Raw genomic sequence first — 18,878 nt, forward strand, 5'->3', positions numbered from 1 at the left:
TAGAGGGTCTGTAGGACCGGTAATTGTTTTGTAATCCTTCCTTGGAACGCAATAAATGCAAACAATAATCACAGGTTTAATGCGTATAGTCTGTAATAAAATACCTAACAAACAGTACGTGCAATATTATCTTCTGGTTCATGCTTCAAATATTCCAACGCTGTGAAAGGAGTGCAGCGATTGCTGAGTACCTACCTAGGCAGGAAGGAGAGAACAGACTTCTAAATAAGTAAACAGTATGATAGAAAAAAATGCTTATCCAGAATTCCTTTTGCTCTTGTGGAGGTGAATGGAAGCATCTTGCTGATTGCAGGTGCTTGCCCTGCTGCTACATGAAGGCCTAGTTTATCTAAAACTCTTTTTTGAGAGATCACACAATGTACAACAGGGTATTTGGAAAATGTTGCAGCATCATGAACTGCAAGACTCAATGTTTATCTTTACTGCATCTCTGTAGAAATCCTTATCCGTGTCTTTGTTCTCTTATATCTTAATTGCTTTGGGTTTCTCACATGTGCGTGCCCCTTTCAAAAAACATGGAATAACCAGGTTCTGACTTCATGTAAACCAAAGGGAGAGTTGCTGTAGAGCTAATTATACAGGCTGTAGTCCTATGCTGCCTTTACTCCTTCATAAAACACATCTTGGGCCAATCTGAAAACGCTCTAGCTGTGTGATTCCTTTGGGGGAGCTGTTGACACTGGATAGCACTGAAATAGTTTCAAACTGAAGTTTCTGGCCAGAGTTACTGAAAGGCTCAAAGCTTGTAAACTTGAAACTGGGAGACCTTTTCAGCCTGAGATTAAACAGAATTTGGTATTACCTTCAGGTAATACCTGTCAGGTATTATATGTTCAGGTAATACCTGACTTCAGGCAGACCTGGGTGACCTTTAGGTTAACTCTGTTGCTTGTCTTCTCACTTCCCTGAAATGTTAGAGGAATTTGTTACTCTAAAAGCAGACAGTTGAAAAGACACTGCAAGCATGATTCTCAAGGGATTAACACTCTGCTAGAGCAAATGCATAAACTTAGTGTGTTTTTCTTGTCTTTTCCTGAGCATACAGAATAGTTTGCTATAGGGGAAATATCTTGCCATGGTAAAAAGTTGACTTTTGTGTCTAAATATGTTCAGCAGACTTAAGTGCTGTGTGTGCCTTTTCTGTAGGTCCCTTGTGCTGCCACTAGGGAAATGCCACCTATCTGAGACTCAAGTGTGGAAACTGTTGCAGGTAGTCTTTGTCTTTCCTTTGGTTTACATGGGTTAAATCCATTACGGAATCAACTAAAGGAACTCGCTATTCAAAAATCTCACAGCATTTTTCTTCAGCTGACTCACAACACAGTGTTGTTTCCAAGCTATCTGCCAGTCTGACTTCAGTATTAAGTAGAATATGGCACCTCATGGACTAACCATCTGATTCATTGTGACAATTTTTTTCCCCTAATGTCTGAAGTTGTAATTAAGGGAGGAACATGTGGGAGAGAGAATAAAAATCAAGAGATAAAATAAGAAATTGAATTGCAAAGGGAAGGAAAGAACCTTGTAATTTATTCTGCTAAGGGAAATACAGGAGCAATGCTAACTGTGCAAATAGTTACATATCCCAGTTAAAATCCCCCAAACCATCTTGACTTATTTTACTTAAATCTGGAGTGGTTTAAAGACTTTCTCATACCCTTATGGAAATTTGGCCAATCCAGTGGGAAGTGCCAGGAGTAAAGCTCTCTGCAATTTCAGTGGGTAAAAACTCCAGAGTAAAGGTGTGTTTGTGTGCTGAAACTCTAGACGGGGTCGAGCACACCAGCGTGCTGAACCTGTACATGCTGTGCATTGATCTGAATTTTCTAGTCTGAGTTGGCTGCAGTTGGAATAAATCTGAAAGCGACATCTGCTGCAAGTTAGCTTGTGTTTTGTAGTCACAGGGCGTTAGTCAGTGCTTGTTACAGGCAGATTGAATCTTTGGAATAAATTGGCTCACCAAAGAACAGTGCCAGTGGATTCCATTTCATTAGACTAAAGGTTAATTTGTCTCTGAAAACTAACGATTTCCCTGGAAATAGTGTCATTTTCAGTCACAGGTGGTTCTTAAACAGCAAAATGAAGCCATTCCTTGTAAAAATACAGTGAAGCTGTCAAAGACTTCTGTTTGGTTTCAGTTGTAGTTTTACTTCATTTACATTTATTGAGACTAAAAAGTTCTTTTGTGCAGACCAGAGTAGTAGGTTGTGGAAGAGGCAGCTGGAGACTTCTGGCAGGCAATAGTTTTCAATCTTTTATAGCTTTACATAAAGGGACAATATGCTATTGAACAAATTAATTTGCCTTTTTATGGCAGCTGTGGCCCATGTGTGATTCATACTGGAGATATTTAGACATTTTGACTACCACAGCAATCGATTCAATAGCCATCTTCCTGTCTTGCCTGGCATGATTCAGACTCTGCAATGATGAGGATCACTTTAAATCATACCTATGAAGTACGTGAAATCCACCTCTCTGATTTCCAAGTGTTTTGAATGTAATAATTTATCAAGTATAGCACTTTTCTTGTTAAGGTTTTGCATTTACCCCTTCTTTGGGCAACCTGTTCCAGTGCCTCACCACACTCACAGTAAAGAACTCCTTCCTTGCATCTAACTTGAACTTTCCCTGTTTCAGTTTGAACCCATTACTCCTTGTGCTATCGCTACAGTCCCTGATGAGAAGTTTAGGGACACAGTTCTGTTTTCAGTGGTGTTAGTGCTTATATGGAAGTGAAGATCCTGGGAAAGAGGACTTGTCTGGGAGCTGCCTTTTCTTGTGGCATCCCCTTCCCATTATGCCTGCTATTTTCTTCTCCCAGCCCAGTTTTCCAGTGGCTTCTATTATCACTAGGGCAGACAGGCTTGGAAATCTGTAAGAGAAGGAAAAATTTGTTTGCTCAGGAGCTCTTGAGTGCCTGGGATCTACTAGGAGCAGTGGGATTTAATATGATTTAAGGCCATTCATTCCAACTTCCCTTTCACCCAGGGATGCCTAGCAAGCAGGGAGAAGGCACATTCTCTGAGACCTCTGCTTGTACCATGCCGTGGTCTCCTCCAGACTCGGGCTAGTCCATATCCTGAAACCCAGCCAGCAAATCTCCTGCCTCCAAGAGGATGGCTGTACAACAACTTCAGATTTACAGCATGTTGGCTGTTGCTCAGTAATTATTCTGTGTGGGTTTTGCTGCTTGGCAAATGAAAGATCACTTGTTCCCCAGTTACTGCTGGGTAAGAGCTGGCACACTGCAGGTACCATGGCTTTGGCTGAAGGGCTGCAAATCTAAATGAAAGGTAGCTTGCAGTCAGGGCTGCATGCTGTAATCTCAAACAAGTCAGGCATATTTGTACAATACAGGGATTTTTATGCTGAATAAACTTTTCTATTGCTTATGCTTCCAATGTCAAGAGCTCTGACATTTCTTCTAATGGGAAGTTACGTGTGCCTAATTTTAGACCTGCAGTGATCTTACTTGGGGGGGGGGAATGTTAAGGAAAATAATACAACTACTTGCAAAATTAAATACATATTGAGAATGGACTTAAGCCTCTAAGTGATGAAACTTGGAACATATTGTGAGAGCTTGCATCTGCATTTGCAGAAATAGGCTGTGTTTTGATTATTGTTTATAGTATGTAAATGAATGCTGTGCTCTTGGTCTCATGTTGCTCACCTTTTTCTGGAAGGAGCTTACGTGAAGACGGAGATAACACTTCCTTTACTGCTTTAGGCACACACAGTTGTGATCTGGAAGCGCTGCTCTTTGTTCAGTAGAGTCTACAGTAGTAACACTTCTGTAGTATAAAAGACTATTTTTGTATCACATACATTGGTTACAGAATTTTGCTGAGACTTCAGTCACTTGCATAGGTAAAAAAAGAGGTAAAAAACCTCTAAAAGAGATTTGAGAAGAAATTTGTCTCTCTGGAAGGTTATGCCAGAAGAATCCTTGGAGTCTTTTACTAACACAGTTAATACCGACAAGTAGCAGAATGGTTTTCCAACTGAAAAGGTAAACTTGAGGTTTGAGTGCTGACTGTGCCCTTGTTGGATATTTCCTTTTTTAAAGAGAAGCTTCAGATTGTACTTTTGTCTCTAGAGTAATGACAGGATACCTTGGGAAGAGCTTGTTCAGCAATTTGCACAGTAGAACATGCTGAACAATATGTCTTTTTTCTTCATTAAATCTGTGGAATGAATGTAGGCGCGAGATGGCTTATGCAAACCTGTAGCAGGTACAGTCCTCCTTTAGGAACACATCCTAGCTGTTTGGAAAACACAGATTGTAGCTTTTCTTGTGAGTGGCATACCTGCCTTTCCATCATCTTTGGAAATGAAGTCTCTTGACTAGAAAAGGCAATTCTGAGCTGACTTTGCAGGGTGGGAGAAGGGAGGGAACAGAAAGTAATGAAACGCTTCCTCTTTTCACCAAAAGACTGCCTGCAAAGGAGTAGGGAGGACAGGAATATCAATGGCAATGGATCAATCATGCCCTGTCCCACCAGTGTCACATGTATATGTAAACTTAATTCTTTTTTTGTTCTCCTCTTCATACAGCTAGGAGGAAAAAGCTGAAGTGTAAATCTTACTGCATGTGAGAGGTTCTTTAAAATTGGTCAGTTCCTGGCTTCAGCAATATTTTAGCAATTTCTACAGTGACAAATTTATATGCATTTTTTTTGCATTAAGCTTGATTGTTGAGTTCACTCTAACGTATTTTGAAGGTACAGTTAATAGACGTCAAGTTCATTCTTTCTGTATCTTCCTGTGTCTTTGCACTCTGTTATCCCTTTTTACTTGACTTTCTGATCTAAAGAGTAGCAAACCCTTCCCAGTCTTCTACAATTATCCATAGTGCAAATCATTTGTATATGAAAGACATGAATAGGAAGAACAGATTTGCAGGCTGGATACATGGAGGTGGTTTAAGCCATCTTATCTGAAGAGGAAAAAAAAACTGTGTTTGGTGGTTTGTTTGTTTTTATAAATAGCAATGTGTTTTCAGTTTCATCTTCCATACTTAGTTCAGTGTAAGGTTTTTTTTTGTTGATGCTTTAGCAACAGTTGCAGACTCAGGAGATCTCTCACTGAATTACTCTTAAGTGTTTGCCAACTCTTTCTTCCAAGTTACTTACACAAGCTCCTGGAGGATGTATGGTTTAGTCAAGCTAGAAGAATGTGCCTGATTTCAGAATGTGAACCCAACATGGTATCTTGTTGCCTCATGACTTCAGTCCTGAAGCTTGTCAGGATCTTCCTTCTAGACTTACTGAGAGACTTGGTTTAATAGCACATCACAGCAGTGCTGCTCAGAAGTTACCTGAACTGGGTGGGGCTCTGGAATCAATACTCTTGGATTATCCCATGTAGCCTAATTAGCTCTACCAATGCCTAATATTTATGGACTGATACATTTAAAGTGTGTGTGTTAGCCACACTTAGCTGCAGATGGGACATGGACAAGCAAGGGAGTCTCTGTATTTGCGTTCTAGGCGCTTTGGAAAGGAGGTGTAGCTGAAAGAGCTCTCCATCCCAACACACCTGACAAGAAGCTGTGCTGTGATGCCAGTTAGGAAGTTGTCTATTAGCAAGAATGCTATTGATCAAAAACAGTTTGCCAGAATTAAATATTGAGCAGATATATCATCTGGATGAATACTGAACTAAGAAAGAATGTATCAGCTAAAATGTTAATCATAAATTTATGCTTTCACGTCCAGTGTCGGGACTGACAAATGCAGTTATATCTGCTGAGCTGAGCCTTCTGAAAAAGCCTTCTTTATAATTCAAGTATCTTCTGGGCTTTAGCTTACAGACCTTAAGCCTGGAAGAACTTCTTGCATCATCCACTCTGTTTTTCACTCCTACTGCTGGAGCTCTGCACTCACTAACATATTAGTGCTTTTAAAAGACACCCTCAAACTTCCTCCTCTCTGCCTTCCCAGACCCCTGCCTGAATCTCGCATATGCCTGAATCATTAAAACGGCCCTCGACAGTACATCCTTCTCTAATGAGGCAAGCCTCTGCCAGTTTTAGTACAGTGCAGTTGTGTGTGAATGTAGGGGAGGGAAAGCAAAGGGTGTCTCTGGCAAAATGATTGATTGTAAAATTGCTAGCACAGCTACTGATGTTTCTCTGTTAATTCACATGTTGCAGCGAATACAGAGAGAAGCCATTTCATCTAATCCCAGGTACTAATTTAAAGCCTGCTCTCCTTAAGATGTGGTATTTTGTGGGGGAAAAAAGTAAAATCCATTTACATTGGACCTCTAGAGACTGCTGTGTCCCAGAGGATCTTATGAAATTCCAGCTTGAAAATTATCAGCAGTGTGGGTTAATGTAATGTTTCTTTGTCTGCCCAAAGAAATTATCGCAAGGCTGAGTTGTTAGAACATTTTAATCACTGGCAACGGTGGTTTCAAAAATAAATAGGTTTTAAGCTTCATTTATTTAAATATCATAAAGCATCCGAAGAGTGCTCTCCCAATTATTTACTTCCCCTGCTGATGCTAAGAGATATATTTGCTATATGCCTTTCACACAGTGAGACTCCAGGAGGCTTGCAGTGCTTATGGATAACACGAATTCATCCATTCTTGCAATGCAGCCAGCTGTGCACCTGAAAAAGTGCCACACACTTAAGCAACAAGTAAGAAATTTTAGGCAGGGTAGCCCAAACAAGAGCTTTTAACCCCCTTAGTGCTAGGTCTCTCGTATTCTCTCCCAAACATCCGGCATATGCTGTAATGCTCTGAAGTCTTAGCTTTGTAAATATGTGCTTTCTCTTTTAGCAGCTTTGTTTTTTAACAGTTGGGTGAAAACTGGTAAATGCTGAAGAAGGCCTGGGAAGGCTGCATTTCCAAATGATTGTAGCCTCGTAGTAGTCAGCTTCTCAGCACTGAACTTGTAGGTATTGCATCTCTTACAAATGGGTATTTGCTCCTTTCTGCAACACATCCAGAGTTTAATGATGCCTTAGTGTGGCTCTGAGTTGTTGCTATGTGGCCAAAGTGCTCAAGTTAGAGGACAGCTGAGTCCTTTGGGCTCAATCTATTGCTTAGATTTGGAATGAATCCCTGAGTGTAACCTTCTTGCCCTCTGTGAAAGCTCTAACCACAACATCAAGGATCCTGAGGCAGGGTGGTGGCAGCCACACAGACTGCACTTCCCCTGATAAAATGCAGTGGGCAGTTTACAGCCATGGTACAGAATTAAGTTACATTCAATAGCTTCTATGCTAGGACAGTGTGCCCCACTGACCAGGTCTCGGCTGGTGCTTCAACAGCAAAAGCATCCTTCTTTCATCCTCATTTCTTTAAAAATGAGAGTAAATTTGCAATATGCTCCTAGGAGGTTGTCACCACCTTTGAAATTGGTGTTTTTATTTAATGGTCTGTGTAATTTAGAAAGTGGGTTTAATGAATTCAGGGATGAAAGCATTCACTTGATCATTATTTTTCCATGCTTTGCATATCATGCTGCTATACATTCTTGTGTTCACTGCTGGTTATCTAGCTGAGTTGTAAACCAGCCCCTCTGCTACACTGAGACAATGACTCATAAGAAACCCACATCTACTGAGAAAACCGAATAGATTAAAAATGGCAGTTTCAATCTGTAGCAGCAGTGGGGGTTGTTACAGTCTGATTGCTGGAGAATTTACTGTAGGCTGTGTCACTGCAATCAGCTGAGCACATCAGCTGCTAAGAGACTGTGGGTTTCATCATGAAGGATGGTGAACTGTCAAATAAGATAAAGTGAGGGAATCATGCCATCCCTGCTATTATGCACCATGCCTGTGCCCCATCACTGCTTCCCTTTGCTATTGCATATCGTAGAACCATAGAATGGTTAGGTTTGGGAAGTACCTTAAGATTATCTAGTTCCAACCCCCCTGCCGTGGGCAGGGACACCTCACACTAAACCAAGGCTCTGTCCAACCTGGCCTTGAACACTGCCAGGGATGGAGCATTCACAACCTCCCTGGGCAACCCATTCCAGTGCCTCACCACCCTTACAGGAAAGAACTTCTTCCTTATATCCAATGGAAACTTCCCCTGTTGAAGTTTAAACCCATTGCCCCTTGTCTATCACTACAGTCCCTGAAGAAGGGTCCCTCTCTGGCACCCCTGTAGGCCCCCTTCAGATACTGGAAGGCTGCTATGAGGTCTCCATGCAGCCTTCTCTTCTCCAGGCTGAACAGCCCCAGCTTCCTCAGCCTGTCTTCATACAGGAGGTGCTCCAGTCCCCTGATCATACTCATGGCCCTTCTCTGGACTTGTTCCAACAGTTCCATGTCCTTTTTATGTTGAGGACACCAGAACTGCACACAATACTCCAGGTGAGGTCTCATGAGAGCAGAGTAGAGGGGCAGGATCACCTCCTTTGACCTGCTGGTCACGCTCCTTTTGATGCAGCCCAGGATACGGTTGGCTTTCTGGGCTGCAAGCGCACACTGAAGCCGGCTCATGCTCATTTTCTCATCAACCAACACCCCCAAGTCCTTCTCTGCAGGGCTGCTCTGAATCTCTTCTCTGCCCAACCTGTAGCTGTGCCTGGGATTGCTCCGACCCAGGTGTAGGACCTTGCACTTGGCATGGTTAAACTTCATGAGGTTGGCATCAGCCCACCTCACAAGCGTGTCGAGGTCCCTCTGGATGGCATTCCTTCCCTCCAGCGAATCAACTGAACCACACAGCTTGGTGTCATCAGCAAACTTGCTGAGGGCGCACTCAATCCCACTGTCCATGTCAGCAACAAAGATGTTGAACAAGGCTGGTCCCAACACTGATCCCTGAGGGACACCACTCGTTACTGGTCTCCAGCTGGACATTGAGCCATTGATGACAACTCTTTGTGTGCGGCCATCCAGCCAGTTCTTTATCCACCGAGTGGTCCATCCATCAAATTGATGTCTCTCCAATTTAGAGACAAGGATGTCGTGTGGGACAGTGTCGAATGCTTCACACAAGTCCAGGTAGATGACATCAACTGCTCTACCCCTGTCCATCAGTTCTGCAGCCCCATCATAGAAGGCCACCAAATTGGTCAGGCAGGACTTCCCTTTAGTGAAGCCATGCTGGCTGTCACCAAGCACCTTGTTGTTTTTCATGTGCCTTAGCATGCCTTCCAGGAGAATCTGCTCCAAGATTTTGCCAGGCACAGAGGTGGGACTGACTGGTCTGTAGTTCCCTGGGTCATCCATTTTCCCCCTCTTGAAAATGGGGGTTATATTTCCCTTTTTCCAGTCGTCGGGAAGTTTGTGGAGGTAGGGCGCTACTATTAATAAAATACGATTGTCGGTGCATGTCTGCCCTAGGAAGAGCCCAGTGTGGGTCTCTAGGCTCAGCAGTGGGAGGTTTGTGGTCATGCAGTGCTGGTGAGGCCATGGGCAGTGTTGCACTGCAGCTGAGCACACACAACCTGGCACCTGCTTTTACCTCTGGAGAGGACTCTGGGGTTTGTCCAGTATTTCTTTACCATGGATCTACTGGGTGAGCAGGGGTACCTCTAACACAGTGACTGTAGTGGGGCAGGGGTGGGGGGGCCGGCTACCTCTTCTATGGCTAATGAGCCTGAGCTCTTCAAATTCAAGCTCTCCAATTTCAGCTGCCTTCAGCCTCTTTGAAAACCCCGCTTGCTGTGTTTGATGGTTACTGATGTGGCCTCTGGATCTCTAATTAGCAACTACTTGCTCTTGCAAATAGCCCCTGGGGGCTGTTTCAGTGAACTCGCATCAGTTAGTTGAGCGCAGCATATTACGTGCATTTGCAAGGTAAACCTGTGATGGCCCATGTTGTACAGGCTTTGTAAGCATCCTGTCCCCACTGCTTCTCTTACTCTTTCAATACCAGAGTCACAAAAGCCCTTACTGTAATGCTGAATGCCTGTGTGCAGCTGGGCTGTCAGCAAGGAATATCTGTGGGCGAGTGGCTGAGAGCATGAATGAATGACTGAACAGAGGTAAATGCAAGAAAAGCTGTGGGTGGGAAGAGAACGCTTGAAATTGCCTCGCCCACCACTTTAATGTGTTCTTTATAATGATATATGCAAGTGAGAAGAGGATGGAGGGGTCTTTACTCCCCCAGCTGTTTGAATTCAATGTGTTTTTGTCTTGGGCATATTTTTGTTTCTGCACTCTTTAGGAATGGGGAAAATGCCCTGGCTGCCAGGGCTCTTAAAAGCGTGCTTGAATTTCCTGAATAAATAAGCAGCAGCTCCTGTGGTGAGTACGGGGAATCTTGCTTAACTTCATGCTCCATGGAAAGCTGCAAGATAAGGAGAGCTTGGCTCTGGGACACTGAGCAAGAGACTGGCTATGGGATTTTCTGATATCCTAAACCCCAATGTGATTAGCAAACGGATTAGGTCAGTGAAGCAAAACAGACGTGTGGATGTTTCATTAGTTTGTTCAGTTTGATGGGATCTGTGACCTGTTAATGAACAAAAAGACTGTTTCCCACCATTGAACTGGTTTTTCTCTGCACAGTGTTGTGGTTTGGCTGTAGCTGGCTATAAGGAGCAATACAAAAGAACTCAATTTCTTCATGGCTGCAGAAGGGTTAGCTGGTGTGCCATGTCCCTTATGGCCACCTGGGTAGGCAACCAAGCAGAAGGGGGGAGTAAGAAGTATGTGGTGGGATATTGGCTCTTCTTCCTCAAGGGCAGGATGGGAGGGGATTGAGGGAGGAGGGGCACTAGGCCAAGCTGTTCATACACAGTAGGTGTTCGAGCAAGGTAGAACAGGAGAGAAGCAAACATGACCGTGTGGCTTCCTTTGAGCTCCAAGGCTTACATGCTTTCCATAGTGTGTGACTTGCTCTGGTGCTATATAATCTCATTAGCCATGACTTTTGTTTATGCTGATTTGGTATCCTGTGGAAAGCAGTATCTGAACTGCCTTCTGTCAACTACTGGTAAAAATAATGCATCTTGTACTCCCTAGTGTAGTCTGTCTTGTAGCCTTGGAGTTATCAACCTGCTCAGTGAACTGAAACAGCCTCCTTCCAGTGGCAGAGCAGTTTCTTTTCACCCTGTTGCTGGTGCCACAGAATCTGCATGCATCCTTACATGTATAATTCGATTCACGTGCCTTGCTGCTGCATTTTGTTCCTGTATTTTGTTGAAAGATAAGGGGCATGCTTAAGCCAGCTTGAAGAAGTGGAGCTTCCCATAACTGTACAAAATTTGGTCAAATTTTGCTTTGACTCCAGTTGGACAGTGACCAAAGAGGCTGCACAGGTCAGATTTCTGCTTTTTCTTCAGTAGTGCCATAGATACTTTAAATTATGAGCTTTTACAATGTTAGCTATTAATCTAGGTTATTTGGTGCAAGCCAAGCATGTTACATTCAAAGTTGAGTTAGAGCCTAGTGAAATAAGGATTATAATGACCATTAGGCCTGGATAACTGACCGACTTCATTGTGGTTGTGGATGTGGCATTTGGAACAGTGAGATCTCACCTCTGAAGTGTTAGCTGGTCGGTGCTGCAAATGGGAAGCTATGGTTTTCTGGACATTTAAACATCAGGAAGTTGTCGGCCTTCATCCGGTTAATCCTGGTGCTCAGTACTGATGGCTCAGTAACTGCTCTGGATGAGCTGGAAAGGGGAGACTTGATTTAAAGATCCCTGTGCTAGGATATTGCCTCCAACTCCCATGCTGGGGTTAAGCCATCTTGTATCCTCTAGGAGGAGGAACGGAGCCTCCTCTCGATCCGCACAATCATCTGCTTTGTCTTACAGAATAGCACCGTACCTGCTGTCCCTTCAAGGCAAAACTGTCCGTGTTTTACGGCACTGGACTGTAGGAAGTATTTCAAAATAGCTGATGCTTGGTGGGGTGTAGGGATGGCAGCAGTGTAGCTTTCCCTAAGACTGCTTTGGGAAGCTGACCCATGCTCTAGAGAGCTCATTTAGTTAGAATCCCCATCTCAGCTTAATCTTGCAAACAGTTTGTGTTTTCACTCTGACATGCCTCCAGCATGCAGTTTTTGTTTATCTTGCGTGTGTTTGCGACGCATGCGATTAGACACAAAGCTGACATTTAGTATGTAAAGCTGGCAAAAGAAACAGAAGCTGTATTCAGATCAACAGTCAGAAATAGAATACAAGATGTTGTTAATGACACTTGTGCAAAGCAAACAAAACAACCCATAAGAACTGAGCTACCGCATACTGTGTGATGGCAACCAAATTCAGCGCTCAAGCTCGCTCAGCAGCAAACACTAACAAAAGGTATCCAGGAAAGAAATACCCCTGCCTGAGAAGTTCTGTAACATATCTTTCCTCTGAGGCTCCTTTTGCAGCTTGTTCACATCTCGTAAACTTCTATTTTAGGTGGGCAAGAGAAAATAAGAGATGATGTGACAATGCTCAAATAGCAATGAAATCGTGAGAGCAGGGGAACGCTGCTGCCTCTTTCTTTCCCTTCCTTCTGTTACCCCACGTGTCTAACGCTGAGAAGTGAAAATGCTTGTCATTTTTCCCCACAGAAGATGGATTTTGTTAGTGTCATTTTAGCCTCCTCTTAATAAACTGAGCCAAGTTGGGTATGGTGTAAAAGTAACATAAAACGCATTAGATGGATCAAGGAGAGAAGAATCCTCTGCAGAGCTGAGGCAGAAGTTGCTCGCCTGTTTTGGTCTCATCACTTTTTGGTCATTCTGGCTTACCCCAGAGCACAGGCATCACTGCTGGCCTTGATGTATCAAGTGAGATTGAAATTATCAAAGAGGAAGGGTGTGGAAGTTGTGCAGGAGAAAACATGCACTGCAGTTGGTGGATTTCCCTGCAGTACCTCTGTGCCATCTGTGTATTAATAGCACTCCACAAGTGCTTATGTGTTACAGCTAGAAAAAAATATGGTTTTAATGGTGTAGATGTTAATGAAGAAACTTGCTTGGCTCCAAAGGAATTTAACTGATCAGTAGAAACAGCATCAGGATCTTCATTTATCGCATCCTGTGGTTATAGATTGACTGAATCCACCCTAAAATAGAAGACTAATATAAATTGTTGGCTGTATGGGTTGTGATGGAGCTGTTGAGGGCATACTTAAACAAAGGCTTCCCTCTTGAGCTAATGGTGCAAATTACCCCTTGCCTAATCCTTTCCCATTTCCTTCACCAGAGCACATGCCTCTCCATACTGCCCCCTGTGTGCTGTGAGCCCAGAACTGGGACTTGGGAGAACCTGGGGCTCTGCTTGGAAGCAAGGCAGCTGCTAGTATCTGCTGGGCTGGTTAACAGCAGGTGGGGAGGAGCTGTGCTGAGCTGCAGCTTCTGTCTGTGGCTTGACCACTGGTACTGGTATGGCTCTTGAGTCTTACTTTTGATTATTGTTTTTTCGAATGACACTTGAGTGCCCTGCCATCCGCACTGCATTTGTGTTCGTAACAGCCCTGCAGCACAGGGGAATGCAAAGGACATCGTAAAGCATCCCTGTGTGTGTAAAGGAGCTTTGATGCAAAGATACTACATGCTGTCTATACCAAACTTCCAGGGATTCACTTCCAACTGCGGCATTCACAAGCCTGTTTGGGTGCCTGCATTCCTTGGGTGTCTGGGGTTGGAGTTGGACAGACACCAGTTTGGGTGACAAGGGGTATAAAAACCTGCTGTGATCACCTGAAAGAGGCGAGGTGGTTACTCACAGTGTGGCTGTTTGGTTACTTACTGCTGCCTGACACCTGTGTTTGGAGTGTGACTGAAATCTACGCTGTGGAGTGGGGCCCTGTATACATTATGTACACAGTTCCTCATCACCAGACTGAGGCATGTGGGTTTTCCTGTAGCGTAAGTAAACAGCAAGGATGTGTGCCAGCCCATGCCTTGCAGGTAGATCTGTGTGTTGTAACTTCCAAAATGAAAACAAAGTTTACCAAGGCTGCTTTGTGATTTCAGCTTAAGAAGGGAAAGGATGTTTTCAGAGGTGTTTTTATTTTCTTTATCTAGAAGTATGAAAAGACTTCTGATAACAGCACTTAATGCAGCAGAGCAAGAGAAGGGGGTTGAACTAGACAAATCTCTGCCAGGAACAAGTCCTTCAGACAGTTGTTACACCTGTGTGTTTTGCCTTGAAACATACTGGGTCCAAGGTGACTTTGTGAAGAGCTGCTGTAACCCAACGAACCTTCATAGGTGAGTGCCCTGGAGTGAAACATTCTGGCCTGTCTTTTGCCAGGAATGAAACCACAGGTTCGTAATGAGTCATCTTAGCATTGCAACTGATGAATACTGGCTGACTAAAAATACTGCTTTTTTGCTTTTGTTACTTTTGTTGGTTTGTTTTTCTTTCACCAGGCTAGGTGCATTCTCTGTGTATATGGCAACATAAACTTTTGTTGGCAAGCTTTCCACACATGGTTTTCTTTCTTTTAGGCAACTAATGTGGCTGAGCTATCCCATATGTGCAAGTATCTTGTGTCATTTGCATCTGCAACCAATCGCAGCTAATACATGTGTGTTTTACTTTGTACTGTGCACCATACTGACCGGGGAGCATCCATGTTGGGCAGCCTCAATGGATTCTTCACCTATGCTGATCCCCTGTCCTCTTTGAACAGGATGTTTTGCAGACCTGAGCTGAGACCTGTGCTCTCCTTTCTTGAGAGGCTCTTCCAAGCTTTCAGACTGTTGGGAGCAGGCAATGATGTTGGTTGTAGGTCTTCAGAGTTATTATTCTGGGTGTCCAGCATCAGCTGACTGTCCCTTCCCTGTGTCAGTTTTCTGCCTCCATCAAATTCTTCCTTGCTCTCTTGATGCAGTTCTTAATCTCAGTTACTGCAGCCCCGCATGTGTGGAGTGGCCTCAGACCAGCTACATCCCTCCACCTGCTTGCTGAGGGCTTGTCCTGGGGCCTTGTTTCTGAAATGATTCAGTTCAGAGTTGCATTTCAGTACTGTGGAAGTTTGTCAGGATGAATGTTGGATAAAGGAAGTGAAGGAAATGAGCAGTCAGTCTACATGGTCTTGCCTCTGCTTCATTATTAACACCCCCTCGAGGACTGCCAGGATGACTCTTGTCATTTTGCTCCTGCTCTTATCACAGTAGAGGTTTCCTACCAAGACTGAAATGCATCTTCAGCATCACTTACACTCCTCCAAGCCTTACAGCTTGTTTTATTAAATGAGGGCAGGACATTAGATTTATTCTCATTCTATGTTACACTGCTATTGAAATGCTACAAGTATTTATTCATAGGGTGAACATCCAGCAAGGCCACATGGCACCCTCGCTGGTGACAGGCTGCATCTGAATGGTCCTAGAGAAGAGTGCATAACCTTTGAGCACTGATGACCCAGTGAAACCTCTCCCATCATAAGGCTCCTCCTGCCAGGTAAGCCAGGTTGTCCACAGGACCCTGACATGAGTTTTGGCCACTGCTAACTGCGGTCACTGTTAATCTCTTTGTATTGTTTTCTTTCTCTTGGTTGTCACCATGTTTAAAACGTTTATTTCTGGATGGATCATCAGTTTAATAGCACACATGCTGGCAGCCAGAATGGGGGAGAGTGGTGGTATTTTGCTGATCAGTCAATTAGTCCATCTTCCAGCTTACAATGAAGAAAACAGTTGAGCACCTACAACAGGGATCTTACGTCAGCTGTGTGCTTTCAGGATCTTGTACCTTCAGGCTCTTGTGACTGACTTGACTTAATCATTTATGCACTGCTAAAGAGCCGCTTGCTGGTGCTTCCTGCTAATAATGCACGTTTGATTAGCAAAACTTCAGGCCGTCCTTTGTGTCAGAACATCTCCTTATACCCATGTGTGAAGTTCAGTGGCACATTTTGGGGAAACACATAGAAATCCTGCAGCAGCACTGTGGATACTGCACGTGACCGGGGTGGGAAACAGATGCTTTTATTTTAGTGGAAGTGTAATGATTTTACTTGTAGCTTGTACATAGCAAAGTATGTTGAGATTAAGAAATACCCTCTGGGGGTAGGTGGAGGGAAGGCATTCTTCCCTTCATTTCTTCTCTTAAGCCTTAACTGGTGCCTTGGAGTATGAAACGGCAGCTGAAATTCGGTGTGTTTGTGGTGACGAAAATCAAATGAACAAAAGTTCTCAACTTGGTGCTTAGCCATTGCAGAATTTCATACCATAGAAATCACACTGTCATGGATTGCAACTTGTCAGGAAGATTTTGTATACTGACTGCAACTGACCTCAGATATGGGACACATAAGACACTGAAAGGGTTTTGGTGGGGTGGTGAGGTTTATTTGTTGTTGTACATTAAAATAGCAGGAGTCAGAGGAAATATTAACCCATTTGTGTCAATTTCACCCTCAGCTGTCAAACACTAGGTGTGCTTGCTGCCTGGAAGAATGACACAGCCTTAGGAGAACTGCAAGGAGGCTAAAAAGGAGGAAAAGAAGAGCATGTGTTGGTTGGGAGGGCTTATGAAAATTCCCGCTAAGCAAATGCTTCAGTGATGAAAAAGAGGAGAGGTGCCTCTGCCTGTCCTCTCCTCCCCTTCCCGCTCAAGGAGTACTGGTGCTTTTTGCCTTTTAAATCTCACTAATGTTGCTGGGGCTTGAATTTGGCCTTTAAACTTCTAAAATCCTCTTTGGTGGTGTTCCCCTGTGAACAAGGCAATGGTTTCTTCCGTGCTTCACTTTTTAGCAATTGGGAATTCCCTGGTTGTGATCCCAGCTGGAACCAGTGCTATGCTTGGATGCTGCTGAAACCTGCACCACTGTACCTTGTGCACTTAGAGCCAGGTTTGAATGAAGCAGCAAAAGAAGAGAACGTGGGTTACTTTGTAATGGGGAATCCTAAACCACTCTGGGCTGGAAGTCATAGTGTATCATACCATGCACTGGAGAGGCACATGCTTGTTTGTACATAGACAGAGCACACCCCCTTTTTTTATTTTATTTTATTTCCTGAAGGACCCACACTCTGGCTTCTAGTTTGTTTGGCTCTGTTGCTATATTGTTACTTCCTTTCTTTTCCTTAGGAAATCCACGCACTTTCCTTGATGTAACTTTCTGTGCTTTGTGTTGATACATTTCCTATTCTGTTAGTTTCTTACCAATGACCTCAAATCTCCCCGTTTCCCAGGTGCTCCCTCACTGGGGCAATGGAATCACTGCCTCTCCTTTGCCAGCACAGAGGGTACTGGGATCCTGCCTTGAGGTCTGCAAGGACTGATGTCCCTCCAAAAGGTCCCTTCATCTTCTCTGCTACACATACAAGCAACAAGCTTCAGAAAAGAGAGCAGGTACTGACATGAGGAAACTTCTCATGTGTTGTATGCTCTTTCCAATGTATGTCAGCTCCTCAGGAATGCTCGCCAGGGGATATATTGGCTAGCTAGGGTTATCAGAATATAAACAGGGTGGTTTTTTTTTTTTGGCGGGGAAGGACAGGAACCTCATAAGGGAGAATAACAGCTTATACACATTTAGATTTCCAAGTAATTCTCCCCACTCCCTTTCTTGCCCCTTTTACAGGCAATGTAAGCCTTAAAACATCACAGCTTCTCTCCCCTGTAAAACAGTCTCATGTCCCTCAGTTCAGACACACTGACTGTATTTCCAGATCTGGTAAATGATGTATGTTTCAAGGCTTTTGATGTGGTTCAAATACAAAGGCTTCCCTTGAGGTATGGAGCACAAAGCTGTGTTGCCACACTAATACAGCAGTCACTGAATATTTATGACTTCAGAGCAATACATCTGCAGTATTTGTGGGAGTGTTTCTAACAGAAATAGGGGGTTTCCCCAGAGAACTGATAATTTCTTGAAAACGTTTAATCACCCCATTCAAAATAGAACCTTAATTAGCCTAAAGCTATATGTGGGATACAAACTTGCAAGTTCTGTCATTATTTTAAAATCCTAGAATTGTCTTTTTAGCTTATTTCTGTTTGTAACAGTTCTTGGCACAACAATCTGCTGAAATTGGAAAAATAATATGACCATCAAGGCTCTTAAAGTCTGAACATCAAACCCATTCCCCTCTTCCACATTTGGGCGTCACATTAACATGTCATGAAGTTTTATATAAAACACTTTCTGGTTCTAAGTAGCGTTCAGTTTTTCCTAACTAAAGTTTAAGTGTCTCCTAAGGCATGCAAAGCAGAGATTCAGCACTGCAGAGAGCTTGAGGGGCGGCTTGCTATGGTTTTGGTGCCTAAAGGTGTCTCTGAATAATGCACAACTAAGAGGTTAGTCAAGATTAAGATCTCTGCAGAGGCAGTTTTGACTAACAGCACATGAACCTGCTTTGTAAGAAAGCTTCTGAAAAGCTCACATAACTGGGGTGGGGGAAGTCTATTTAAGCTCCTACTTGCCTGAAAGATAAAATAATCTTTTATACCCTCTGAAGTCTGCAAATGAGATGTTTTTCCCTTCTTATTCATGAAGCAGAGGAAGTCATCTTGCATACTTTTGTCTTGTTACATGCTCACTTAAATTTTGGAGTACATTGCTGTGGGAATGCAGGCCATTATACTCATTAACCGTATTTATTCCTTTACTTTTGCTCTGTAAATGCAGTAGACTTGTTTTTGGGCATGCTCTGGTTATCACTTATCTTGGACAACTTGTTAAACAAAACACAACTTCCTTGTAACCGCCATTCTTGTAATCAGTTTAATGCATTAGTAGATACTTTGTACTGATTTACATAGCTTGACTTTAGAGATTAGCTTTGCTTTGAGTGCAATTATTTAAATTAGTATAGAAGTACAATTATTCCTAGGAAAAACAAATTTATATAAAAAGGTTATACAAAAATGTCTTAACAGAAAGTAAAACCTAACTCTTACGTATTATAACTTCATAATCATAGTAACTTTTCATGATCTTCCTCTTTGGTGCATAAATTTCACTTTTA

The 18,878-nt window shown here is 43.2% G+C and overlaps 1 long non-coding RNA gene across 2 annotated transcripts in view; it reads left to right on the forward strand.

The window, feature by feature from the left end:
• Positions 1-18,878, forward strand: part of LOC134173054 (uncharacterized) — a 35,973-nt gene that overhangs the window by 11,163 nt on the left and 5,932 nt on the right. For both annotated transcript variants that reach the window (XR_009968114.1, XR_009968113.1), the window contains exon 2: positions 15,228-17,259. This is a non-coding gene — a long non-coding RNA (uncharacterized LOC134173054). The remainder of the gene's footprint in view (positions 1-15,227; positions 17,260-18,878) is intronic.

This window comes from Pezoporus occidentalis, unplaced genomic scaffold, assembly GCF_034315485.1.
Source record: "Pezoporus occidentalis ecotype Australia unplaced genomic scaffold, CSIRO_AGI_Poc_V1 ctg49, whole genome shotgun sequence".
In the NCBI taxonomy this organism is placed as follows: Eukaryota; Metazoa; Chordata; class Aves; order Psittaciformes; family Psittacidae; genus Pezoporus; species Pezoporus occidentalis.